The sequence below is a fragment of the Zalophus californianus genome, chromosome 8 (genome assembly GCF_009762305.2).
Source record: "Zalophus californianus isolate mZalCal1 chromosome 8, mZalCal1.pri.v2, whole genome shotgun sequence".
In the NCBI taxonomy this organism is placed as follows: Eukaryota; Metazoa; Chordata; class Mammalia; order Carnivora; family Otariidae; genus Zalophus; species Zalophus californianus.
In genome coordinates this window covers 57,729,843-57,756,447 of record NC_045602.1, presented here as the reverse complement: position 1 = coordinate 57,756,447, position 26,605 = coordinate 57,729,843, and the positions used below count along the sequence as shown (strand labels likewise).

Here is a 26,605-nt window from a genome sequence, read left to right as displayed (position 1 = left end):
TAAGTGAATACGATTGGCTTCTACATTTATCTGACAAGAATCATCATTTTATAATCATATGTTATGTATGGATCAGGGAGATATTCTTCCTAAGGCAGGGTTTTCTCTTTAACGTTTTGATGTTTAAATTCGTTATTTCAATTTATTTATTTTTTTTAGGAGTTTTATTTTATTTTTTTTTTAAGATTTTATTTATTTATTCATGAGAGACAGAGGGAGAGAGAGAGAGAAGCAGAGGGAGAAGCAGGCTCCCAAGGAGCAGGGAGCCCGATGCGGGACTCGATCCCACGACCCTGGGATCATGACCTGAGCCGAAGGCAGACGCTTAACCGTCTGAGCCACCCAGGCGCCCTCGTTATTTCAATTTAAACATTTACTTGGTGTAGGGTCTGCTTTAGGATTTTATCTTATGTTCTTCTTATTCCGATATTCCTGTTTAGTAGAGCTATCAAATTAAAACAAGCATGTGTTCACCGAAAGTCAATTCATTTCGTCTCTACACAAACACACACATATATTTTTTTTTCTTTCCTTAGTCAATAAACATTTATAGTGACATATACATATATTTTTTTTCACGCTTGCACGCAAGCTACACCAGCAGAGGGCGAAATACAATAGGAATTTGACAAGTCATATAGATTTTTCTTTAGTGACTGAGCAACGGAACAAAAAATCCAGTACCACCACAAAACAATTGGTACTCCAATTTAAAGTGATGCAGTCTCCGTATTTCTTACAACGACTGAGTTGTAAAAAGACAAATGCGAGTCTATTTTAGCGCTCCAAGTTAATTTGTCTAGAACATTGCAGAGGCGGGATAAACCGTGATGAACTGCTTTTGTCCTTATCTTTCCCCTGATTTGTATAATTTCTCCACTCAAGGGGGTGGACACTTCTCTGTGGCTGAGGGTGTTTTCCGTCCTTGTTTCTTTGCGTAGCTGTTGAGCTTTGCTGTCTTAGAACTATTACCGGTGCAGGTTTGGCAAAAGTGAGCAGAATGAGCACTCAGGAGGGCTCATGATTTGCAGGGTAGGTACTCCGGGCTCATCATCCCGGACGATAACAATAATCCTTAAAGCATTGTAGTCTGATTTTTACAGTGGTCGGTGTTCTAACAGATATTTGTGATGATAAAAAAAAAGGGAAAGGTTATAAAAACGCAAATGATCAACTGCCCAAGGCTGATGATAGAAAAAGAACCCGTTATGACCCCTACTAGAGAAATGCATAAGTTGATTTGCTATCTTTAGCTTCACTGGATATTCTCCCACAGCATCTATGAAAAATTATCACCGTCTCCATCTGTTAGCAAAATTTTTTTTTTGGTATTGGTCTCAAAGCCGATTTGTCAGTCTTCGGCGGGTGCTTCCCCTCTTAAGATTGATTTATAACAATCTCTTTGTTATGTATCAACTACCAGCTTCCTCTTCTGTCAGTTTAAATTAAAAAGAGGAAGGGACTTGGACTGAATGAAAAGTCGTTTTTCGGGGCGAAAAGGGCAAGCCGATAAGGGCTCTCCGGTAGGTTTTTGGTGGAGAAGATATGGTTCTGTATTTCAAAATCTTGGCAATTTTATTTGGAGAGCAAGAGACTTAACTCGGTCTTGACTGAACGATATCGTTAACCGTCTGAAAAGCACCTGTCCCTCGCCTGGAGCGCAGCTTCAGCGGGAGGCGGAATGCGGAAAGACGTCTTTCTCCGCAACAGCTTGATGACTCGCAAGGAAGTAAAGAAAAAGGGCAGCTTGCCCACACCCAAAATGGCGGCCGGCACGCTGCGCGACCGCGCCTGCGCAGGGGTAAGCGTTCTGTGACACTAATTCCCCTGGAGTGTCCTCCCCCGCCCCCCCCCCCGCACCCACCAGCGCCCGGCCCCGACCTAGCCACCTGCGCCCGGAAGTGACGTGTCGGCGGCAGCGGTTCCCCCGCTGCATGATGGGAGAGTGTGTGGAGTGGGCGGGGGGTCTCGGCGGAGGAGGAGGTGGAGGCGGCGGCGGCGGCGGCGGCGGCGGAAGAGGGCGGAGGGTGATGGGATGGGGGTCCCGCGACAGCGCTGAAACTCCGGGTGGGCGTCCATGGCGCTGCTTCGCTGACAGGGCTGTGAGCAGCCTGCCTTCCGCTCTCACCAGCTCCGCGTCGGACTAGCCGGTCCTTCCCCGGGGAGCCAGCTACTCCCCGGGCCCCTGAGCCATGCCCATCGCGGCCGCCCGGAACGAGCCAGGTAAGCGCCACCGCTCCGCTTCCTCGGCCGCGCGTGGGGAACAGGGTGCTGGGACCCGGCCCGGCCCACTGGCCGGATCCTTGCCGGGGCCGGGAGCACCTGCCTGCCGCGGAGCCTGGGACTGCGGGGACGGGTACGGTGCCGGCTCTGCGGGCCTGCGGGCTCCGGACTTGGGCTCTGCCCTCTTCCGCGGCGGGTGCGGGAACGCCGGCGGCAGCGCCCAAACCGCACAGATCCCTCCCCGCCATCCCGGGCACCGGCCGGGGAAGTGTGAGTGGTTCCCACAGCCCCAGCCGCCGCCGACTTGCCCTGCCCCTCCGCTTCCACCTGCCCACAGCTCCGGCCGGCCGCTCCCTCCCGGGAGCTGTGCAGAAGTTTGGGGCTTTGCTTGGGTTTCCTCTTTTTCCCTCCCCCTTCCTCGTGACAGGTGTAAACACTGCCTGCTTCTCCCAGGCCCGAGGCCGGCTGCGACCGGAGTGCGGCTGCTTCCAAGGGTCTCTGAAGCAAGCGGATTTTGAGTCCTCCAGCAGGCAGAGGAGAGCCCCAAAGCTCATGCATCCGCTCCTGAAAGGATCTTTTCTGCTCCTTTCTTGCACTCCTCAGGAAATAATCTTTCTCCTCCCCAGATTGCGTTCGCAAAGTTGGACCATTATTCTTTACGCTCCCAGTTTGTCAAGTGCAGTGTCTTGCTTCGGCAGAGGACAAGAGTATAGGGTGAACAGTGGCAGGGTCTTTTCTCCATTAGGAAAGTACTGAGAGTGGCTAGGTTTTTCTGTTAGTGGTTTAGCAAGTTTTAGCTTGGTTTCCCACTGAATCTTCTCTTGGGGGCCGAGGAAAGGACTAACTCATACTTGTAAATATTTTAGTGGGGGCACGGGAAGGGGGCAAATTAAAAGCAGTGGTTCCGTTTCAGAGTTCTCACTTTAGGAGAAGAAAAGTAAAACTTTACTTTTGAACTTTAATCTTCCCTCTTCACTGGCTTTCACGGAGTACTTTCTCATACTCGGAATTGGGTTTTTTTGAGTTTTGTTTGTTTTTTATTTTGAGGGTGGGAGGGGGAGACAGATCCTTGATGTTACATTTAATTGTTACTGTTAACCTTTTAGACATTGAAATATATGCCAAACTCTAGGGGAAACAAATATTTCAACACTATTCCATTGATATAATTTGCACAGTTTATCTACATTTTATATGCTTTGCTGGCTTAAATGTTGGCTTTTGTAGTAGTCATTTTTAACTCTTTGCAAAAGTATATGTGTCTATACAGAGTACCTATGGTAGCCTTGTAAATTTTGTCCATGAAGATACTGTACATGGATTTAAAGATCTTGTATAAAGTATCTAGACCAGTAAATGACACCTAGTAAATGCTTATTAGATCGAATTCCTTTGTGTATCAATCAGATACATTAATTGATCTTCAAAGTATAGATTTATATTTAAAACCTTTAAAAAGCTCTTGTAAGAAATTTACTAGAATTCACATAATATGTAGGGCATTTGTTTTTGTTTTCTGATTTTTAACCTGGAGACTATTAAAAAATAATCCTATATCATATGTGTCCATAATTAGATACTGAGCCCATGGATAAATTTTGCGGAATCCAGTTGTTTTTATGAAAATTTTGTAATCTAGATGAATCCTATTATGAAACATCATTTAAAATTTTAATTTGTTTTACTTGCAGTTAAGAGTTCAGAAAACAATGAAATTTGAGTACCAAATGTTTTATTTTTGTGTGAGACCTAAATTAACAGTCTAAAAAGTCTTTGAGGGGCGCCTGGGTGGCTCAGTCGTTAAACGTCTGCCTTCGGCTCGGGTAGTGATCCCAAGGTCCTGGGATGGAGCCCCGCATCAGGCTCCCTGCTCAGCAGGAAGCCTGCTTCTCCCTCTCCCACTTACCCTGCTTGTGTTCCCTCTCTCGCTGTCTTTCTCTCTGTCAAATAAATAAACAAAATCTTAAAAAAAAAAAGAAATAAAAATAAAAAGTCTTTGAATAGCTTCCCATTGAGGAATTACTCCTCTCATAACCCTACCTACCAAAACTCATAAAGAGGCCATTACATACTTAGGTATTTTTAAACTGTCATAAATTATTTAAATCAAATGTTTATATTGTAATTTAATGTTACCTACAATTCGTAAGTTAAAAAATAAGGACTTTATTCTCTCTTAGCAGTTTCAGTTCCTCTCTTAGCAGTTTCAGTTGCAACTTATTTAGGCTGGTGAATCTTTCCAGCCTGAACTTCATAAGTATTTATACTTTTTACACAATTTGAAAAATGTCTGGCATTACATGGGTTATATATATCTATCAATTCAATAATTAGTCTTTTCTCAGAGTGTGTATATGTAATACAACCACAGGTTCTTTTGCAACTATGATAATTACTAACACTGATATATACTACTTACTATGAGTGAGATACTTATCTAAGTGATTTATATAGAGTATATTAACTCATTTAATCCTCATAACCCTATAAACTCATAGGTGGTATCCCCATTTTTCAGAAAAGAAACTGAGGCACAGATGTTAAGCAACTTGCCTGAGGTCAAACAGCTGGTAACAGAGCCAGGATATAATATGATAGTTTTGCTTATATTTATGTAATTTTAATATAGTTTTTAAAACATGCAAAACTATACAATATATTTTCTGGGAATCATGGAATGTGTAGCAAAAGTATAAAAACATTTATTGGAATGATAAATACCAAATGAGAATAAAAGTTACCTCTGAAAAACTGAAGAGGGATAAAGGATCTAGGAAGGGCCTGTGTTTTTCAACCATAGCTTTACTGTTTTTAATATAAATCTGAAGCAAGTTGGTAAAAGGTTAAGATTTAACACAGCTAAGTGGTGGGTACTTGGTCATTCATTAGATTTTTTTTCTAAACTTATGTGCTTGAAATCAAAATAAAAGGTCAGATTTTTCATTTAAAATAAAGTGTCACTTTGTCTTTTAGCATTGTATATTTAAAAAGAGAACAGGGGAGTAGTTAAGTGTCATTTTGTATTGTCTTCCCTTTAAAATATAAGGAGGTTCTAACTTGAAAATGTTTAAAGAATTGTTCCCCTTCCAAGGTTCCTCTGCAGTAACCTCCCTTGCCTGGGCTCTCCTCTTATTCCTGCCTGCCATCTCCACAGCCCTGTATCACACTCCTAGTTTCTATTTCTGGCCTTACCCTGCGGTTGGGGCTCATAGGTCTGGATTAGACCTATTCCCTGGGAAAAGGAAAAAGTCAGAAACTGTACACTGGGGAGGAAGCAGAGAGTGGGGAATCATTGCTCTTTAGTTTGGGAGAAATGAAAAAAAAAGGAAAATAGGTTTAATACTCTCTCCTTTCTTCCTCAGTCTTAAGTAAACCTTGCAGAGATAAATTGCTGGTAAATTAAAGGTTGTCTGTATGCTCAAAGCTTAATTTATAAGCACTGTTTTGGTGAATAGTTCCCAGAGGAAAATAAAGTAGTAAATTAGAATAAATTTACTGTAGGCTCTATTTATGTAAATACTTTTTAAGATGCCATAAGCCATTTCAGCTAAATATCTAACACTGGTATTCTCTTTCATTCTCACTGCAATATGTGAGGCCCTGTTCTAGATGCTGGGGATACTGAAAAGAACAAATAAGAAAAAAAAATGCCCTTATTGAGCTTCATTTTCTTGCATTTCTGTGTGTGTATATATATGTATGTGTGGGGATTAAAAAAATAAAATATAGAGATGGCAGATGATGTTAAGTATCACAAAGAAAAACAGTCCATTTGGAAGGATACGGGAGTTCAGACTTTTTGTCTTAGAGACAGGAGTGAGAGGTGGTTTTTGTTGCGGCTTGCTGTTTTATACAGGATGGGCTCAGAGAAAGCTGAAGACCTGAAGTTGGTGAGGAAAATACAAGGGAAGAGTGGTAGAAGCGGAAGTATGCCTGGAATAGTCAAAGAATTGCAAGGGGAAAAGTAGTATATGTGATCACAGAGTTAGAGGGTAAGAGGGCAGTGTTGAAGGGCTTTGTAGAAATTCTAATGACTTTGGCTTTTTACTGTGTGAAATGGGAAGCCATTGTAGGGTTTTTGAGTAGAGATGTGACATAATCTGTTTTAAAAGGATCTGGCTGGGGGGAAAAAAAGGATCTGGCTGGCTTCTGTACAAAAAATAGACTATGGGAGTGCAGGAGTGGAAGCAGGAAGATTCCATTAGGAGGTGGTTACAGTGATATGGACAGTTTCTTGAATTGGAACCTCTAGTAATTTCCCCATTGCTAAATTCAAAAAACTTACAGAGGTACTCCCTTCTGAAAATTCAAGGCCTTCACAGCCCACTTTTCCAGCATAATGCCTACTTCCTTCATATATCCTACATTCTAACCAAACTCCTATTATGTGACTTACTGTTCTTTGACACTTGCCCCATACTTTATTTTTAGTGCCTGCTGTTACCTCTGTCAGTTAAAATCCTTTTCATTTCAGATTCTATCTCTACAAAGCTTTTTCTCATTTTCACCATTCTTCCTCTTTCCAATCAAGTGAGATTCTTTTTCTTCAAATCCTTGTAACTACATTTGACTTAATTTGATGTTTATATTCTGGCTTGTGTTACTTACTTTTATTTTTCTCTTCTCTTGTTCCCCCTAAATAGTTGTAGTTTTCTTTAAGATTGTGACTCCTTTTACTCATTTCTACCTCTTATAGAACCTAGCACAGTTTTGTATGTAGTAGATGCTCAGAAGTAGTGGCTGTATATATGTATTTTAATTTTTGAAAATAGACTTTTATTACAGGGGCATTGTAGAAAATTGGCAAGCCAAAAAAAAAAAAAGAAGAAGAAGAAAAAATCACATTCCTGCTATTCAGAAATATCCTGTTAACAGTTTAATATATAACTTTCCCCACATTATATATGTGTGTGTGTGTATGCCCTTTTAACAGACTGAAGTCTTATCATACAGACTGTTTTGTTTTGTGTTAGTCAACTAAACTTCCCTTGCCATTTCAGAAAATGTTCATCTAAACTAATATTCAAGGCTATATTCACATTCTTTCCCAGGTGGATGTCCCTTTTCAGTTGCTTTGTCCAAATCAAATCCATATTATATTTTTTCTGGTTATTAAAATTATGAAAGGATAACATGTTTATTATAGAATAGTTGGAAGATGTGGAAAAGCATAAAGAAAACTGGTATGCCCCTTGATGGCAGGGACTCATCTGTTTTAATGCCTGGCGCAGAGTAACACTCAATAAATATATGTTAAAAAGAATAATATGTGTTAAAAGGACTATTAGTCATCACACTACAAAGAGATAACCAAATGTTTTGGATTGCCTTCAGTTTTCCCGTGCCCCGCCCCCCCCCGCCGCCCCCCCCCCCCCCCCCCCGCCGTGGGTATATGAGTGTCATATACACATGTATGTATAAATCGTATTATATCTTGGTGAAAAAGTTTGTGATCTTTGACTTTGTTTTTGGTTATTTCCATAGGACTGAGTCTTAGAAGTGGAGTTACTAAATCAAAAGTTAAAAACCAGTTGCTTTCCAAGAGATTATAATAAAATCACTTATCTACAAGCAGTGTTTGAGAGTACCCATCTTCCTTTAATCTCCTCAGGTGATCAGTAAAAATGCAGTTTTTAAACTGTTTACCTGAATTTTTATTTTGGATTTAGGCTTTTCAGCAGTATGAATATTTGCATAATTTAAACATTTTTGAGCAGTTTAAAGGGAGATGTGTCCTTATTTGATACGAATTTAAAATTGCTTAATGACATGTTCTTTTTTTTTCTTTTTTTTAAGATTTATTTATTTATTTGAGAGAGAGACAGCGAGAGAGGGAACACAAGCAGGGGGAGTGGGAGAGGGAGAAGCAGGCTTCCCACGGAGCAGGGAGCCCAATGCGGGGCTGGATCCCAGGACCCTGGGATCATGACCTGAGCCGAAGACAGATGCTTAACCAACTGAGCCACCCAGGCACCCCTGCCATGTTCTTTTTGAAATAACTCTGATTATGTTAGCAAGCTATTTAAGTACAAGAAAGAAAACATTAGGGGCGCCTGGGTGGCTCAGTCGTTAAGTGTCTGCCTTCCGCTCAGGTCATGATCTCAGGGTCCTGGGATCGAGCCCCGAGCCCCGCAGCGGTCTCACTGCTCGGCGGGAAGCCTGCCTCTCCCTCCCCCACTCCCCCTGCTTGTGTTCCCTCTCTCGCTGTGTCTCTCTGTCAAATTAATAAATAAAATATTTAAAAGAAAAAAAAAGACAACATTATCTTCTGGACTGTGTTGTGCCACACAATAACCACTAGCCACGAGTCACACTTTTAATAAAGCCAGTCCAAAGTAGATATGCTCTAAGTATAAAAAACACACCAGATTTCAAAACTAATGTTAAGATATATATTTTAGGTTGATCATCTATTAAAATCATTTAAATGCTTTGGGTTAAGCAAAATATAATTTCATCTGCTTTTTTAATTGACCGTTGGAAGAGTTAAAATTGTATATGTGGCTTGAGTTGTATTTCAGTTGGACAGTGCTGCTCTGGAGCATGACACTGACTTATTTTTATCTATGGAAAAGAAATAAAAGATTAACTTCACTACTCTGGAAAGCAGTAAATAAGTTTTTTAAAATCACTTCTTATATTTCAGTTTGTCAGTACATTTTTCATAGGATGCACAGTTTGCACAATCATTTTTCAGATTATAAGTGTTTAATTACAGACTATAATTTACTGCAGTTCTTATGCTCTGAATGAAATATAGGACTTGGGGGAGGGTGTTAGGAAATTTACCTGAGAACCTGATCCCTCATCTAAGAATTGAAGGATGTGTGGGAATGTTTTAGGCAGTGGGACTACAGGTGCAAAGGCCCCGTGGCACAAAAGAATGTTTGCCTTTCAATAAATGAAAGAGGGCCTAGTTTAGAGCTTTGGAAACAATAGAGGAAGGGAAGAGGAGGTGACTGGAGAGATGGGAATGGCTTATATAGATTTTATTAAAGATTTTTTAAAAATCTTTATCACCATCAGGGAATCAGTGTGATCAGATTGACTTTTTAAAAGATTACTTGGGGGCGCCTGGGTGGCTCAGTCGTTGAGCGTCTGCCTTCGGCTCAGGTCATGATCCCAGGATCCTGGGATCGAGTCCCACATCGGGCTCCCTGCTCAGCGGGAAGCCTGCTTCTCCCTCTCCCACTCCCCCTGCTTGCGTTCCTGCTCTCGCTGTCTCTCTCTGTCCAATAAATAAATAAAATCTTAAAAAAAAAAAAATAAAAGATTACTTGGGTTGGGCATGATTGAATACCAGTCAGGAAGGGGCTGTTTAAATGATAATGACAGCTTAGACCAGAACAAGTCACAGGAGGTGAAAGGAGCTACAGATATTCTAGAATTGAGGGATTTATGAGATAAAAATCGTAGTTTAGAGGATAGGGGAAGGTGAGGAGCTTCGTCAAAGGTGGCCCTCATGTTTGACTTAGTAACTAGGTGGGTAAAGGGGCCATTCCCTGAGTTAGAGAGCCCTGGAAGAGGACCAGATTTGAGGAAGAAAAGCTTGAGTTCTCTTCCTCTTAAGCTCAGTTTGAGTTGAGGAATTCAAGTAGAGAGAACTAGTAGAGTGTTGGCCTGGCAGGTCTGGAGCTCAGGTTTGAGAGCTGGGCTGTAGGGATAAATCTGGGAGTCCTAGAATGTGGTAATGAAAGCCTTAGGTGGATGAGATTGTTTTGGGGGAAGTTGAATAAGAAAATAGCCTGGATGAAACCTGTTAGACCTTATACTACTAATTTGAATATGTTTCATACTTAACAAGAAAATTTAAGTTTGTCTTGAGACCTACTTGTAAAAGTGAAAGTAAGGAGTAAATTGGATCAAGTAAGTTAAATATTTCTGTTTGACATGTGTAATCGGGCAAGTAATCTAACACAATGCTTATTTGATTATTTGGAAACACCTTTCTCCAGCAGCAGAAAACAAACTGGGCTTCTTCCCCCACGAACACATTGAAAACAATTATGAATAAGTATTGGGTTTTTTGTTGATTTAACAGAATTAAGGAAAAATTATGTAATTATCTCCTTAAATACTGTAACTCGCTCCATAAATTTTGAAACTCATTTTTAATTTTTTTAACAAAGCAATTTAAAATAATTATTGGATAGTTCTATAATATGATAAAATGTATATATGCCTCAAATCAAAAATCAGTGTCTTAATTTAGGGGGAATACTAATGCCTACTATCACCACTACTATTAGATTTGGTATTGGAGGCATTAGCCAGCACAATCAATAAAGAAAAAGACAAGAATTGGAAAGGAAATGGTCAAACTACTCCAGTTTGCTTATGATGTGATGGTAAACTTTACAAGTAACAGGAGTTTTCAATTTTATAAATAGTACTCAGAAGTTAGAAAATAGGATGGAGGGGCGCCTGGGTGGCTCAGTCATTAAGTGTCTGCCTTCAGCTCAGGTCACAATCCCAGGGTCCTGGGATCAAGCCCCACATCCGGCTCCCTGCTCCGCGGAAAGCCTGCTTCTCCCTCTCCCACTCCCCCTGTTGTGTTCCCTCTCTCGCTGTGTCTCTCTCTGTCAAATAAATAAATAAAATCTTAAAAAAAAAAAAAAGAAAATAGGATGGAAGTGGAGACCCCATTTTACATGAGCAGCAAAAAAAATAAAATACCTAACAAGTTTTAACAACAAATGTAAAAATTCTGCCTTGCTAACATTGAATTTTTATGTTAAATAACAATTCCATGTTTAGGTTAGAGGATATCATTCTTAATTCACATCTTATTATTCTTTTAAATGATACTTTTCAAAGCAAGCCTTCTAGGAGTAGGATCTTTAATATTTGCATATATCTTAATGAGACCACAGTTATTTAAAGAGATAAAATGAATAATGTTTCTGCCTCACCCACCCTCCAAGGTGGGTGTTTTTGGTGTTGTTTTCTTCTTAGTCATTGCTTGTGTTTTGTAGTATTTTCTGTTTTGCTGTGGTTAATCATCTCTCATCTTGTTATCTGATCTGGATGCAGAAATGTTGACCTGGACTATTTTCAGGTAAAACACTTCTGCTACTGTGACACTCAAAATCTGAGGCATTGATTTCTTAAGACTTTTGATTGTAGTAGCTATTTATAAAAAGTCATGAACCTACATTAAGAGATAAATTAACTCTTTTTGCACTGGATATTTTTAATAGCGTCTTTGTTCGTACAAAAAACAACACCAAGAGTTTCAGGAATCTCATTCAAATTTTCTCTTTCCTGAAGCCCAAACTGGAATGTTTGACTATTCATTACTTAAAAAAAAAGAATATTCATGACTTTTTACCTATAGTTAAGTTGTCATTTCTTCTTACTCCTTTCATATTTCAGACGCATTCCTCTATATCATAATGAGCCAGCAGATGACAGCTTTCCATCTCATTAGGTTTCAGAAGTTTACCTGACACACAGTGCAAGTTTCGCACCTAAATAAAAAGTACAGATTTTAATCAGATTACCAGCGACCTTGGTTTCTGGAAGTAGAGAAAAGTTTGTTGTTGCTGTTCACATTCGTTTCTTAATATTCAACTGCAAGTGAAACTAATTAATTTTTTAAACATGATTTTATTTTTTCCAAGGATTCTATAACATTTAAATTATATACATAATTGCATCTGTTTCAAGGATTGTTGCAGTAATTTAATTTTGATCCTTTAAGGAAATCTTCCAAGTTTCATTTAAGAAAAATATCAAAAATTTTATGTTGTAAATTCTTTTTAAATCTTGAGTGAAATTTCTCTGTGATATTCTCAGATAAATGTGTATGACGGAACTTTAAGAAATGTCTGTACAATTAAATCATTGTAAGTAGGGGAAAACTTTTTATAAGAAAAATTAGAATTTCATTGATTTACCTGTATCAGTGAGTTCAGCAGTGAAGTTTACAGATACTTATGTCATCCCCAAAGTTATAAAGTCTGGTGATATTCTTATCCTCTGGAAACTTAACTCAGTAGCTCTCAAGCTTTGCTGACAATCAGCATCATCTTTGAAACTTTAAAAAAAAATACCGATCTTTAGGTCCACCTGTTCTATTAAAAAAGGAAAACTTAATACAAAGCTAAGATTGAGTAACATTGGTTTATAGGCTACTAGAGGAGAAAAACATGGAGACAAATTTGGTTTATTTTGTCAAATGTAATAAAAGAGGTAGATATAAAGAAGGATTAATTAATTCAGAAAGACAACCTAACATAATGAAAACACTGGCTATAATGTTAGAGCCCTACTTTCCATACTTAGGCTGTATGAGACCGTGAGCAGATTATTTGACCTCTCTAAGCCTGGTTTTTCCTCCATAAAAATGAGTGGTTGAGATTAAATTGGATAGTGTATGAATAGCACCTAGCATAGTACCTATGACATAATAACTTTATAAGTATTGGTGATCTCACTTCACAGAAAACTTCATGACTGAATAGGGTTTGAAGGTATATAAATGGGTTCTCCAAACAGGTAAGGATAGTAGAAGAAATGACATGTGACAGCCTAGAGGTAACAGTGCCAGTGGAGGAACCAGGGGGTACTTCTGTTTGGCTGGAGCAAAGAGAGAGTATCTTAGCCATGTTGGATAAAAATAGGAGTTTCAAGTAGACTGTAGTAATCCTGGCCAAAAATAATGAGGCCCTGAAATAAGCTTTTGGTTGTAGGATGTTAAAACAAATATAGTAAGCAATGTAGAAAATTTAATTTTGTGGTTGATTTAATTTGTGGTATGGGGGTGGCGAAGGGGGAACGGTCAGGGCTAACACTCAGATTTCTGGACTTAGAATTCAGAATGTTGTATAGAAACTGTATAGTTTCTGTTCTTTGAGTAAAGATTGACTTCAGTTTTGGAATTGAAGAATATGAGATAGCTTTGGGACATCCAAGTAGAGAGATTCAGAAAGGCATTCAGATCTGGATGTTGGTCAGCCTGTAGATAGATAGAGGTTTTGGCATTATGAACATACAAAAACAAAAGGTGGATGAGATTTCTCCAGGATAAGAATATGGGGAGGCCAAGGCCTGGGAAACACTGAAATTTAAGAGGCAAGCAGAAGCAGCAGATCCGTTGAAGGAGGAGAAAGGCTATGGTAAGTAAGAGAATCGAGAGAATGCCTTTCAGAAATGCTTTTGTCACTTAAAAATGTGTTTTAGACACGTTTCCTGATTAGTAATGTAGCTTTATCTTTTTTTTAATGGCTATATTATTTACCCTATTCCTTATTGATAAATATTTAAGTTATTTTCAGTTGCTTTTTAAACAAACTGTAGGAATTAACATTTATGTGGAATGATCTTTGTATACTTGTATAGGCTACATTCTTGTGGATGAAATTGTTTAGTCCAAAAAATATACATTAAAATTTTTGGTATATTAGAGAATTGCCTGGAGTATGAACCAACATTTACTCCCACCAATAGTATCTTTAATTTTATTAAAGTGACTTGCTTCCTAGATTGGGGGTAGTATGAATTTGAAAAATAAATAGTATTTTTTATTACTATATGTAAAATTCTGTGAAGAGAAAAGGAACACTTTCATTTTATCAAATTACTTGGTTCATTCAAATAATGTAATTTAAGAATGCATTTTGTCCTTGTAAGCACCAGATCAAGGAGGAGTTCTTTGTTTTGGAAGAAGCTCTGTTCCCTCCTCTTATATGCTGGAAGCATTAATTGGATTTAGAGGAAGTGGTTCAGAAGGAAAGAGAATGATAGTATTATTGTGAGGGGGATTAAACCTTGAACAAAATTGATACCTGCAAATAGTTCTTGTTATGGTAGACATACATTATTAACACAAATTCTGTGCTAAGATTTTGCAGAGATAATTTTGAATTTTTTTCTTGTTGTAGCAGACTTTAAGCAATGGCTACAAGACTGTAAAATGAATTATTCCTATAAAACTGATCATAGGAGAATTGATGTCTTAGAACATACCCAGAATAGAAATACTGCAGAAGTTTTAAATCACCTTAAATTATGCCGCTTACATAGTTTAAAGGTAAATATATGGACAACTTTCAAATTTTTTTATTGATTACTTGACATTGTTCATAACATCTATATAGAAGGACCTGCATTTCCCTAACCTCAGTGGTACTAATAGTATTTAGGGGAAATTGACTGTTAATTTTGGTCATTTTCTTTAAATTCTTCAGTGTCCTGTCTTTTTTTTTTTTTTAACTTTGGGTTATGACCTATTTCTGGTTTATAAATTTAGGTTTGTAAAATCAATTTAGGGGATCCTGACCAGCTTTTAAGAAAAAATGAAACTATCAAGAGTACCCAGAGAGTAAGGGTAAGTACTCTTTGGTGAAATTCTTTTTACCCTTTAGCCTTTCTACCTCTCAGGAGAAAGTAAAACTTTAAACCATGGAACATCACCATTAAAAGGTCAACCACCTGGAATTTGTTTGCTATGGGAATTCCTTCCATAGTTTCCATGAAGGTTATCAGTACAGGGGGACCTATTTGTGGCATTACCTGTGTATACCACACACACATACACTCTTGAGCACTGTTTCGTAATGTGTTTATATTTGGTTTTTCACATATACAAAGCTTTTGTTTTATAAAACTCATCCCAAGAAGGTCATTATATGTTGTTATTTGTGGATGATTTATGACTATTTTTAAGTCTGTTTCGTCATCTGGTTTCTTTCTCACAAGTTTCTAGGTTATCTTTTTCTCAGTTGATGGGTGGTCAGGGAACAAATTAAAGTAACAAATATCACTTAGCAAAGACAATTTGTGAGGTAAATCTACTGTTACATAGGTCATATTTTAAAGCCAAATTTGTGAGTTATATATTATATAGGACACTGCATCCTTTCTCATTAGCTCAGATAATTGAATTCTAACTGCATTTGGTTGCAGTTTCAGAACTCTTACTAGATGGTTTTTTCTCTAAAAGGTGAGTTGCTCTCATGGTAGATATTTATAATAATAGAGAGTAGCACTGTCAGGGAAGGTGGCTGCCAAAGGCCTGCCAACATATATGAATTTTAGTTACAGACTAGAGGGGGGTTTCCATTTTGAAAGTCCACAAAGTAGGTTTTGTGTTTTGGTTTTTGTTTTTGTTTTTTTTTCAGAATACCATGGGATCTTGAGTTTTAACTCATCAATCTTGACCAGAATTTAAATCTAAAGCTTTACAGTAAGAAATTTCTTCTAAAACATGTCAGCTATTCATGTCGGCTGATTGCAAATCTGTGGGAAATTTTACATGGAGTATTAAAGTTGCTGGGAGCAGAGAACAAGAGCAGGGGAAATTAGTTGGGCCATCCAGAGTCGCATCACGCTCTGGAAAAACCAGCTGACACCTCCACTTATGGTGAGAAACTGCCTCAAATCAAAGCAGAGAGTCATAGTAGCTGGTCTGTTAAAAACACATGAACAAAAATTTGTCCTTTAGCTGTTTTGTTTTTTTTTTTCCCCTAGCTTGCATATAAATACTGCCCCTCTCAACATATTCTTTTTTCAGACAGTTGCAGCACAAATGATTGGATTTGCTTTCTTTTACATGTATTACATTTCAGACCATTCTCTCTCAGATCACACTTACTTACCTTAACTCAACTTCAGTGTTTTCCTAACTTAATTGGTGGAGCACCAGAGCTAGGGTTATAGAAACCTAGTGGGAGGTGGAGGAGACAGTTCACGGGTAGTCAGTGGAGTAAATGCCCCAGCAAAAACAATAATAGTGTATTCAGTTCCTCCTGTACACCAGGCCCTGAGGATGCAGTGGCCAGCAACAGAGGCTTGCCTATTCCTGCACAACATTTCCAGTCTTTTGAGCTCAAGTAAAGTACCTCTTGCAAGAGCAGTTTCAGTGGAGTGGTAGGATAGAAGCCAGATTGTGCTGGGTTGAGGAGTGAGTGGGAGGTTAGGAAGTAGAGATAGCGAACAGATAGGGCCCTTTGAAGAAGCTTGGTGATGAGGAGGAGGAGAGCTAGAAGGACACAGAAGGGAGGAGTTTGTTTTGTTTTGCTCTGATTTGTTTGAGGTTGGAAGACTCTTGAACATTTACAAGCTTGATGAGAAAGCATCAGTAGTAATGGAGAAATTCAAAGGGTCCTCTGGAGCAAGCAATTCAGGTAGAGAACAGAAGGTCCAGGGGTTATCTGTAGACAATATTGTAGATGTAAGCAAGATTTTAGTGAAAGGACATGAAACGAAGTAGTTCCTGCTTTTAGATTCTGTTTTTGTCGTAAAGTTTCTGGGATATTAGAGGGAAAATTAGAGTGGCTAATTTATTCTGTAACTGTAATAAGAGCAGCGAGTACTAGGGAAAAAACTGTTTGGCTAATGCATCCATCCTCACTGCTGCTTCTGTTTTGTTGTCTTTGTTATTAACAGTTATCCAGTATCATTTATTCAACTTCAAGTTGAAGTGCCTTTTGGGGAATAATAGCTAGTAATCTCTCAAATATGGTCAGTTGATATGATGAATTCAAGGTAAAACAATTTCAGATGTTTTTATTTATCTTGTTTAATTTTTACTGTGCAGCCATACAAACACAAATAAAATGTCTTACGGATTTACACAGAAAGTTAAAATACACAGTAAAAGGAAAGCTCTTTCTTAAGAATTTTTGAAAACTACCTTCTGTAAAATGATTAACTCATATTGCTATTTAGCAACATTCATTGAAGAGTGAATGTGAGTTGCTGCTTATGTCATCATTTACATTATATGTATGATATTTGTACTTTTGTGAATCATTCCTATTGACATCCTTATTTGTGAATCATCCTTACCCATCAAAATCAGGAAGACAGAAAATTTGGTTGTCATTTTTGGCAGTCTGGCCTTTTGAGGGTGATCAACTTAGTTATAAAGATATTTTGCTGCTTGTTTCATTCTTCATCACATTTTTAATACTGTGTACATTAATATTAAAAGAAGACATTCACCTCTTGGCATTTTTGTTGGTTATTAGGTTGTGAGCATCTTTTTTTCTACTTCCAAATTGTGGAAGTTTCAGAAACCTTTTTCTGAACAACTCAGAAACCTTTAAGGTGATTCTTGTAATTCTAGTATTTGCTGTCAATTATTTCTGCAATAAGACATTTTTCGAGTGTTTTATTAGCTTGTGACTGATTCACTGCTTAGTAGTTACACTACCATGAGGGATTATTTAACCTCTATAAGCTTTTATTTGTAAAATGAAGATAATAATCTCTACCTCATAGCATAGTATGAGGACTAAATGAGATAATTCATGAGTACTTTTCACACAGTATCAACACATAGTAAGCGCTGAATAAATGTTAACTTGATATTGGTATAAGTACTGGGAATATACTATTCAACGAAGTTTTTTTTTAAGTTTTTATTTGAGAGAGAGTGAGCGAGAGAGAGAGCATGAGTGGGGTGGAGGGGCAGAGGGAGAGGGAGAAGTAGACTCCCTGCCGAGCAGGGAGCCCGACGAGGGGCTCAATCCCAGGACCTTGGGATCATGACCTGAGCCAAAGACAGATGCTTAACCAGCTGAGCCACCCAGATGCCCCTCAACAAATGTTTTAAATAATACTGCATGTTATGCAGTTGATGTCTATGATGTCTTGGGTTTTTGTTTTTAAATCGGAAAGTTCGAAGGAATTACGGGATCTCTTAAAAATATTCAGCTTCGGGGTACCTCGGTGGCTCAGTTGGTTAAGCGACTTCCTTCAGCTTAGGTCATGATCCTGGAGTCTCGGGATGGAGTCCTGCATTGGGCTCCCTGCTCAGTAGGGAGTCTGCTTCTCCCTCTGACTCTCTCCACTCTCATGCTCTCTTTCTCTCTCTACCTCATTCTCTCTCAAATAAATAAAATCTTTATAAAAAAATATTCAGCCTGGGGATTATGGAAGTTTGATTAAATAGCCTTGAAGTTTGCAGCCTGTTTTGAAGGGAGTCCTACAAACAAATAACAACAAAACTTTTCTCAATTCTTTACTAAAAAGCATCTATTTCTAGGGGCTCTCATTGTTTTGTTATCATAGAGCTAATAGGCTGAGGACAAACCACTCAAAAAGAGAAAATGAAAATTATTCTTATAGATTTTCAATCTTAGAAGCATGAAAACTTTTGTGACATCATGCATGGTCCAGTCATTTCTAGTTGTATGGAAAAGCAGAAAGTTAACTAAAACCCATATTGCTCAGAAGAAGGGCTCTTTCTGAGACAAGGTGATGAGAGGACTCTTAAGCAGAATGTAGGCTGGGCAGATTCAATGAGAGTATATTTTGATAGTATCTTAAAACTCCCGTAAGGATATTACAAGTAAAGATTTGAATAATTTGAACTACTGCAATAGCAGGCAACATTTGTAATGCAAATCGATGTTGTTAATTGCTTATGTAACATTTTCGTTCATTTTTCTAAAGAAAATACACATTTTTTCCCCATCACTCACCCAAATGATTTGACAAGTGACATTAAAAACCTCAGACATCATGGTAAGAAGGTAGCGGTTTTTTTGTGTGTGATCCATTAACTAAACCTTGCTGGTGTAGTTTGTGCTACTTAAAGCTTATAGCACAACTTCAGATATGGTTGTCTTTTCTTTCGTCATTTCTTACCACCATCCTTCTGCTTGTTTGTGTTCTCCATTACCCCCACCCCCATTCCAGTTCAGTAAAACTAAGTTTGGAGTGAAAGGTCCTCAGTAAAGCTGGGGATTGTATAATCTGGGTGTGCTTATCTGGCCTTGAAAGTTGATGTACACATTGATGCAGCTTGACTGGAGCCCTCTAAAACGTGGGAGTTTCTTTCTGGTGAGTTTTTAGCTTGTCTGGAAGGTTCTCTCAGTGTTTGAATCTGGGAAATTCCTAAAGGGCCTCTTAGAGACCCCACCACTACCACCAATGTGAGCCCAAGACCCTGAAGATAGTTAATACTCTGTGTGAATGATGGAGGATAGAGGGGTGGTGAAGGATTAACTCTATCTTAGAGGAATATGTAGAATCCTTTCCATCCCAACCAGGTACCCTCTTAGAAGCTTTTATTCTTGTGGTCTTTTCTCTAAATGGATAGTATCTACAGCCAGTTTACTTCAAGTTACTACTGAGGACATCTGGGTTGTATTGTCCTGTTCCTCATCAAAACCTCCATTCTTTTAATAGACTACTATTAACCTCTGTGGTCTCAGTCCTTCAACCTTGAGCATTGTTTCATATTTTCCAGGGATGGGTTATAGAAATTGGCAATAAAGTCAGTGTCATGTATCTTTAGTGTTAGTAATATTTTTAAGTGACTTATTCTTTCAGTGACCTTTTAAAGTATATGCAGAGTCATGTGAATGTTTTTGGCAAAAAAGCAAACACTGGCTTAGATTTTTGTTAAGGGTAGATTATGGTTTGAACCACACACTTGGTGTAAGTTAGAATGTAATGATAGTTGATAGCTTGCTGAGGCACAGAATGTGCCAGGTACTGAAGGTCTGCTGTTATCTGTAATCCTCACAACAGCATTGGAAGGGAGGAACTGCTGGCCCTTTTTTATAGATAAGAAACTAAAGCTCAAGGAGGGCAAACTCACATAATTAGTAAATGAGGAAACTGGAATCTGAACCTAGGATCTGACTTTCCAAGTCCAAGATCTTTCTCCTATACCATGCTACCTTTTGAGACATACATATATTACCTTAAATCCCAGTTAGGCAAAGTATAAATAAGCAAACTTTTTTATTAGAATGGTATGCTTATTATTATGGTCCCATATGCATTCACTTGTAATGTAGTTGTTGTTAATCTAAGTATATTGATTTTCTGAGAAACACTTTTTGTTTTTTATTGTTGCATACATACAGCAAAGTGTACAAGTCCTAAGTGTACAGTGGGATGAATTTTTACAAATATATGTGCCTGTGTAACTAGTACTCTGATCAAGAGAAAATAACATTATTTGCACGCACCAGGCTCTTTTATACCCCCTTCCAGTCAATACTGTACCTGCTATAGGTACCCCTATTCTGAATTATCACCGTAGTTTAGTTTTGCCTGTTTTAGACTTCCCAGAAATGGAATCACACAATACATGTTTTGTGTGTATATATCTGGCTTCTTTCACACATCATGTCTGTGATAGCCATCCATGTTGTTGCATAATAATAATTCATAATGTACCCCATTGTGTGTGTGTGTGTGTGTAATATGTATATATATATATATACCATGATGCATTTTAACCATTCTGCTGATGGACACTTGGGTTGTTTTAATTAAGAATAAAGTTGTCATGAACAGTCTTGTATATGCCTTCAGTGCATGTATGTACTCACTTTTGTGGAGTATGTACCTGGTACAGTTTTAGTATATACTGACAGTTTTCCAAATGTGTATTCTAGTTTACACTCAAACCATTAAAGTATGAGAACACCAGTTGTTCCATATTGTTGCCATTGGTAGCTATGATTAAAATTGTTTTGTTTTGTTTTAAAGATTTTATTTATTTATTTGACAGAGAGAGCGCCAGAGAGGGAGCACAAGCAGGGGGAGTGGGAGAGGGAGAAGCAGGCCTCCTGCCGAGCAGGGAGCCCGATGCGGGGCTCGATCCCAGGACCCTGGGACCATGACCTGAGCCAGAGGCAGATGCTTAACGACTGAGCCACCCAGGCGCCCCTAAAATTGTTTTGTTTTAATTTTAGCTGTTCTGGTGGGTGTATAGTAGTGTCTTGCTGTGTTTTAATATGCATTTCCCTGACGACTTTTCATATGCTCACTGGCTCTTTGGATAATCTCTTTTGTGATTTACCTGTTCAGGTATTTTGGCCATTTTTCTATTGGGTTGTCTCACATCGATTTGTAGGAATTCTGTATATATTCTGGCTCGGAGTTCTTTGACAGTTATATGTACCACAGATTTCTTCTCCTAGGCAGTGGCTTGCCTTTTCACTCTCTTAATGTTGTTCTTTAGGTGACCGTAAGTTTTAAATATTCGTGAAGTCCAGTGTATCATTTTCTCTTTTATGATTACTGCTTTCTATGTCCTATTTAAAACACCTTGCCGCCCCTAAGGTCATGAAAATAATCTCTTAAGTTATCTTCTAGAAGGTTGATTGTTTTTACCTTTCACATTTAGGCCTACAGTCTGTCTGGAGCTGATTTTTGTGTGAGTTATTAGGTAGAATCAAAGATTGATTCCCCCTGTGTAAGTATTTACTTGATCCGGCACTGTTCAAAGAAAAGGCTTGTCCTTTCCCCCTCCACACTGCAATGGCATCTTTGTTATCACATGACATGTAGCTTTAAACCAGGTCTTGATACCTGGTAACTTAAGTGCTCCAACTTTCTTTCTTTTGGGAAACTATTATTAAATTGCCAGATAGTCTTAGGTGATAGTTAGCCCCATTCCTCCTTTTATTCCTCTGTGTTCCCAGGCCTACCTTTCCGCTTGACCCCAGAGCTTTCAACCTACAGACCTACCACCTCTTCTTTACCATGATCATTTCAGACCTGAGGCTAGAACTCCTTGAGCAGGTGCAACTTCTTTTCTTATGAGAGATTCATACTGAATCACTTCACCCATTGTATGCCTTGTTGCCCTGGCAGCTAATCTGGCACAGGACTCAGGGTTCCACTGCTGACTGCTACTAGGATTGTGGATTATTCCCTTGGCCCCTCTGTATTCGACTCCTATAATAGAATTACCAAACCCAAGATCCTTTGATTTTCATGGTTTGTAGCCCTGAAGGTCGTGTTTGGCTTACATTTTTTTTTCCAAGATTTTATTTATTTGACAGAGAGAGACACAGCGAGAGGGGGAACACAAGCAGGGGAAGTGGGAGAGGGAGAAGCAGGCCTCCCGCTGAGCAGGGAGCCCCATGTGGAACTCGATCCCAGGACCCTGGGACCATGACCTGAGCCGAAGGCAGACGCTTAACGACTGAGCCACCCAGGCACTCCTTGGCTTGCATTTTTATTTACTATTTTTCACTTATGTTGTCCCCTAGGCTCTGTATTTAGGGTGTGATTTCCCATGGACAGATCTCCAAAGTGCAGGAGGTCTACCATATTCTCTTATCTGCATGCTCTAACTAGCTTCAGGATACCCCATTTATTACCCAAGCACGAAAGCCCCATGTCTACTTTTTGTGTATACTATAGCTTGACTCTTTCCTGGATACCCCCATTACTTGTTTAAACAGTTACTTGTTTAAGAGGTCTTGGAATAAGCAGGCATAAAAATGGGAAGTTGAACATGCCCCTCCACACACACACACACACACACACACACACACACACACACGTACGTACGTGTGTGCATGCACTTGTTCAGATTAAAAAGAAACTAGAAAACTGATTAGAACTCCTTGTGGTGTGGAGTAAGTAGTCCGTTAAGAAGGATGAAGAAACATTTATTAAGGTTGCTATGTGCCAGGCACAGTGTTAAAGTAGCTCATCTATCCCTCTTTCCTGTTAAGTAGGAATAGCTATTTAAAGTCCATATTTTCTGTGTAAAAAAAAAAAGGATTTGTCATAGTCAAACTTAATAAGCTAATTCATCATACAAATACTTCAGTTAACAAATAGTACTTCAACTAACAGAGTTTACTGAGTTGGAAAATTCTGGGAAGTTTCAAGCCTCCTCCACACTGGCTGGTTGGCATTCTTACTGAAACTTGAGAGTAGCGTTCTCTTAGATTTTTGAAGGATGAATTGGACCAAAGCCAAAACCTGCTGAAGGGGAATATGTAGCCCGAGTTCTTCCCATCAGTAGGTGACACAGTTTTGAGAAAGAAGGAAATGTTCATAGTCTGGGAGGCTGACAGAGCTTGTTGCATCAAGAAGGAGAAAGAAAGAGTACTTTTTCAAGATGTGACAAGAACTGTTTTCTGTGTTGTTGGTTTGATTACAAAGTTTCTGATTCAGATTGGTATTTCCTTAACATCTGAGTTTTAAATAAGCCTGAACCAAGTAAAATATTTCATTTTTCAAACAATGAAAAGTTTTAGGAAAAACAGTAGGTTAATCATGAAGAGATTCTACCAATAAACATCACAGGTGGTTCTTTAAAAAAGTAAAGTATTATGGGGGCACCTGGGTGGCTCAGTCAGTTAAGCGTCTGCCTTTGGCTGAGGTCACGATCCCAGGGTCCTGGGATCAAGTCCCACATCTCACATCGGGCTCCTTGCTCAATGGGAAGTCAGCTTCTCCCTCTGCCTGCCATTCCCCCTGCTTGTGCGCTCGTGTGCTCTCTCTCTCTCTCTGACAAATAAATAAAACCTTAAAAAAAAAAAAGTATTACGGAAGGTAAAATGGTACAGCACTCTGAAAAATAGTTTGGCAGGTTTTTACAAAACTAAACTTGTACTTACCATAGAACCCAGTAATCACACTTTTGGGCATTTATCCCAGAAAATAAGAACTTAGGTTAACACAAAAACCTGTACATAACTGTTGTTAGCATCTTTAATATGTATACTATTTAAATATGCTACTGGTACATATATTATTAATGTAGTTTATGTACTACTTATAATAATAAAATATAGGAGGGGCGCCTGGGTGGCTCAGTTGTTGGACGTCTGCCTTTGGCTCAGGTCATGATCCCAGGGTCCAGGGATCAAGAGTCCCACATCGGGCTCCCTGCTTAGCCGGAAGCCTGCTTCTCCCTCTCTCACTTCCCCTGCTTGTGTTCCTGCTCTTGCTATCTCCCTCTGTCAAATAAATAAATAAAATCTTTGAAAAAATAAAATATAGAACTAACCCATATGTCATTCAGTCGATGAGTAGTTGAACAAACTGGTATATCTGTACTATAGAATACTACTTAGCAATGAAAATAATTGACCTACTGATACATTCAATAACCAGGATGGACCTTAAGGGCATTATACTTAGTGAAAAAGTCACCTTCAAGAGGTTATATACTATATAATTATATAACACTTTTGAAATGACAAAACTATGGAGACAGAACACAGATCAGTGGTTTCCCAGGGATGAGGTGTGGGGGAGGGAGCAGTTCTGTATATTGATAGTTGGGTAGTTACACCGATGTGTACATGGGATAAAATTGAACAGAACTACACACAAATACAGGTGGATGCAAGTTTTTTTGTTTTGTTTTGGTTTTGTTTTTTATAAAGGTGAGGACTGAAGAAGGTCTGTAGTCTAGTTAATAGTACTGTGCCAACATGGTCAATTTCCAGGTTTGCTATTGTACTAGAACTGTGTAAGATTCACTGTTAGGGCTAGGTGAAGGGTGTGCAAGTGTCTACTATTTTTACAACTTTATATTAACCTATTATTGTTTCAAAACAAAAAGTTAAAAAAAATAAGGTATGCTGTACACCTATGTTCATAGCAGCATTATTCACAATGGCCGAAAGGTAGAAGCAACCCAGCAGTCTGCCAACAGATGATAGTATATACATACAATGGAATAATATTCAGCCTTGAAAAGGATGAATTCTGACACATGGTACACAAAATGCATGAACCTTGAGGACATTATGCTAAGTGAAGTAAGCCAGTCACAGAAGGACAATTGTGTAATTCCACTTATATGGGGTACCTAGAGTGGTCCAATTCAGGAGACAAAATAGAATGCTGGTTGCAGGAGCTGGGAGGAGGGAGAATGGGGAGTTATTGTTTAATGAATACAAAAAACGAGGCCAGCTGGGTGGTTCAGTTGGTTAAGCATCTGACTCTTGGTTTCAGCTCAGTCATGATCTCATGGTCATGGAATCAAGCCCCACGTCGGTCTCCATGCTCAGTGCAGAGTTTGCTTCTCTCTTTCTCTCGCTCTTTCTCTCAAATAAATAAAAAATAAAATCTCTTTAAAAAATGAGTACAGAAAACATTTTAATATTTTGGAAGATAAAAAGTTCTAAAGATGGGTGGTGGTGATGGTTGCACAACAGTTTGAATGTACTTAATGCCACTGAACTGTACACTTAAAAATGATTAGTAAATTTTTTTATATTTTTAAATAGTAAATTTTATATATATTTTGCCATAGTTTTTTTTTAAAGGAAGTTGAGGATTTTTTTTTAATTTTATTTATTTGAGAGAGAGAGAGCACATGAGAGGGGGAAGGGTCAGAGGGAGAAATTTGCCACAGTTTTTTAAAATAAGATACAATATAAGTAACACATTTATTATACAATGTGCACATTTAAATGCAAACATAAATCTCCTTGAATGCTTTTAATTTTTTCATTTTCATTTTGAGATGATCACAAACATAGAAAAAGTTGCAAGTTCAGTACAAATAAGTCTTTTTCCAGAATAATTTGAGACTGTTGCCAACCTGATGTCCCATCTCTCCCAAGTATGTTAGGGTGCATTTCCAACAACCAAAGACATTCTCTTACATAACCACAATACTACCCTCAAAATCAAGAAATTAGGGGCACCTGGGTGGCTCAGTCGTTAAGGGTCTGCCTTTGGCTTGGATCATGGTCCCCAGGTCCTGGGATCGAGCCCCACATCGGGCTCCCTGCTCAGCGGGAAGCCTGCTTCTCCTTCTCCCACTCCCCCTGCTTGTGTTCCCTCTCTCACTGTCAAATAAATAAATAAAATATTTTTAAAAAATCAAGAAATTAGCATCAACACATTGCTCCTTGGACTTCATTCAGGTTTCACAGTAGTCCCAATAATGACCTGTATAGAAGGGGAAGCCAGTTCAAAATCAGGTGTTGAATTTACTGGTCATGTCTCTTTAGTCATCTTCAGTTTGGAAGAATTCTTAAGTTTTTCCTTAACTTTCATGACATTGATACTTTTGAAGATTACAGGCCAGTTTCTAAACTAACTCTCAATTTGAATTTGTCTGAAGTTTCATGAATAGATTCAGGTTGTGTATTTTGGGCAGGAATATTCCAGGAGTGATCCTGTGTTCTTGTTGCATCTTGTCAGGTGATACATGATTTCAGTATTCCCATTACTAATGATGTTCACTTTGATCATTTGATGAAGTGTCAGCCTCCACCACTGTAAAGTTACATTTTTTTCCTTTGTAATTGAGTATGTTGTGGGGAGATATTTTGAAACTGCAGTATCTTAAATGTTCGTATCTGAGGACTGATAGTTGATTCTTTTATTCAGTGGATTATAATCCAGTATTATCTTTATTTTGATGCTCAAGTTGTCACTGATTTTACCACCAAGAATCCCTTCAAGCTGGCTTTTGTGTCCTTTTGATATGTTGCCAACATTATGAATGCTTTTAAATTAAAAAAAAAGGGGAGAATCATGATATTAATAGCTACATAGTATCCTATTGGAAGGACAAAGCATGATTTGCTTAAATAATCCCTTTGGAGCATTTTGTTTTACTTTTAAGGAAAAAAAAAACAGTTTGTATAGTATAGCCAGATTGCCTTCTGGAAGCCTTCTAACAATTTACACACCCACC

The 26,605-nt window shown here is 38.5% G+C and overlaps 1 protein-coding gene across 5 annotated transcripts in view; it reads left to right on the top strand.

Annotated features, from left to right (window-relative positions):
* Positions 1-1,947: 1,947 nt before the first annotated feature.
* The window catches only part of AFTPH (aftiphilin), a 67,781-nt gene continuing 43,123 nt past the window's right edge, over positions 1,948-26,605 (top strand). For 3 of the 5 annotated variants that reach the window (XR_003524588.1, XM_027621358.1, XM_027621354.1), the window contains exon 1: positions 1,949-2,223. The gene's annotated coding sequence lies outside the window, so the exon portion shown is untranslated. Of the gene's footprint in view, positions 2,224-14,108; positions 14,258-14,476; positions 14,555-26,605 lie in introns of those variants that run through there. The other 2 variants (XM_027621357.1, XM_027621356.1) reach the window with 2 other exon arrangements.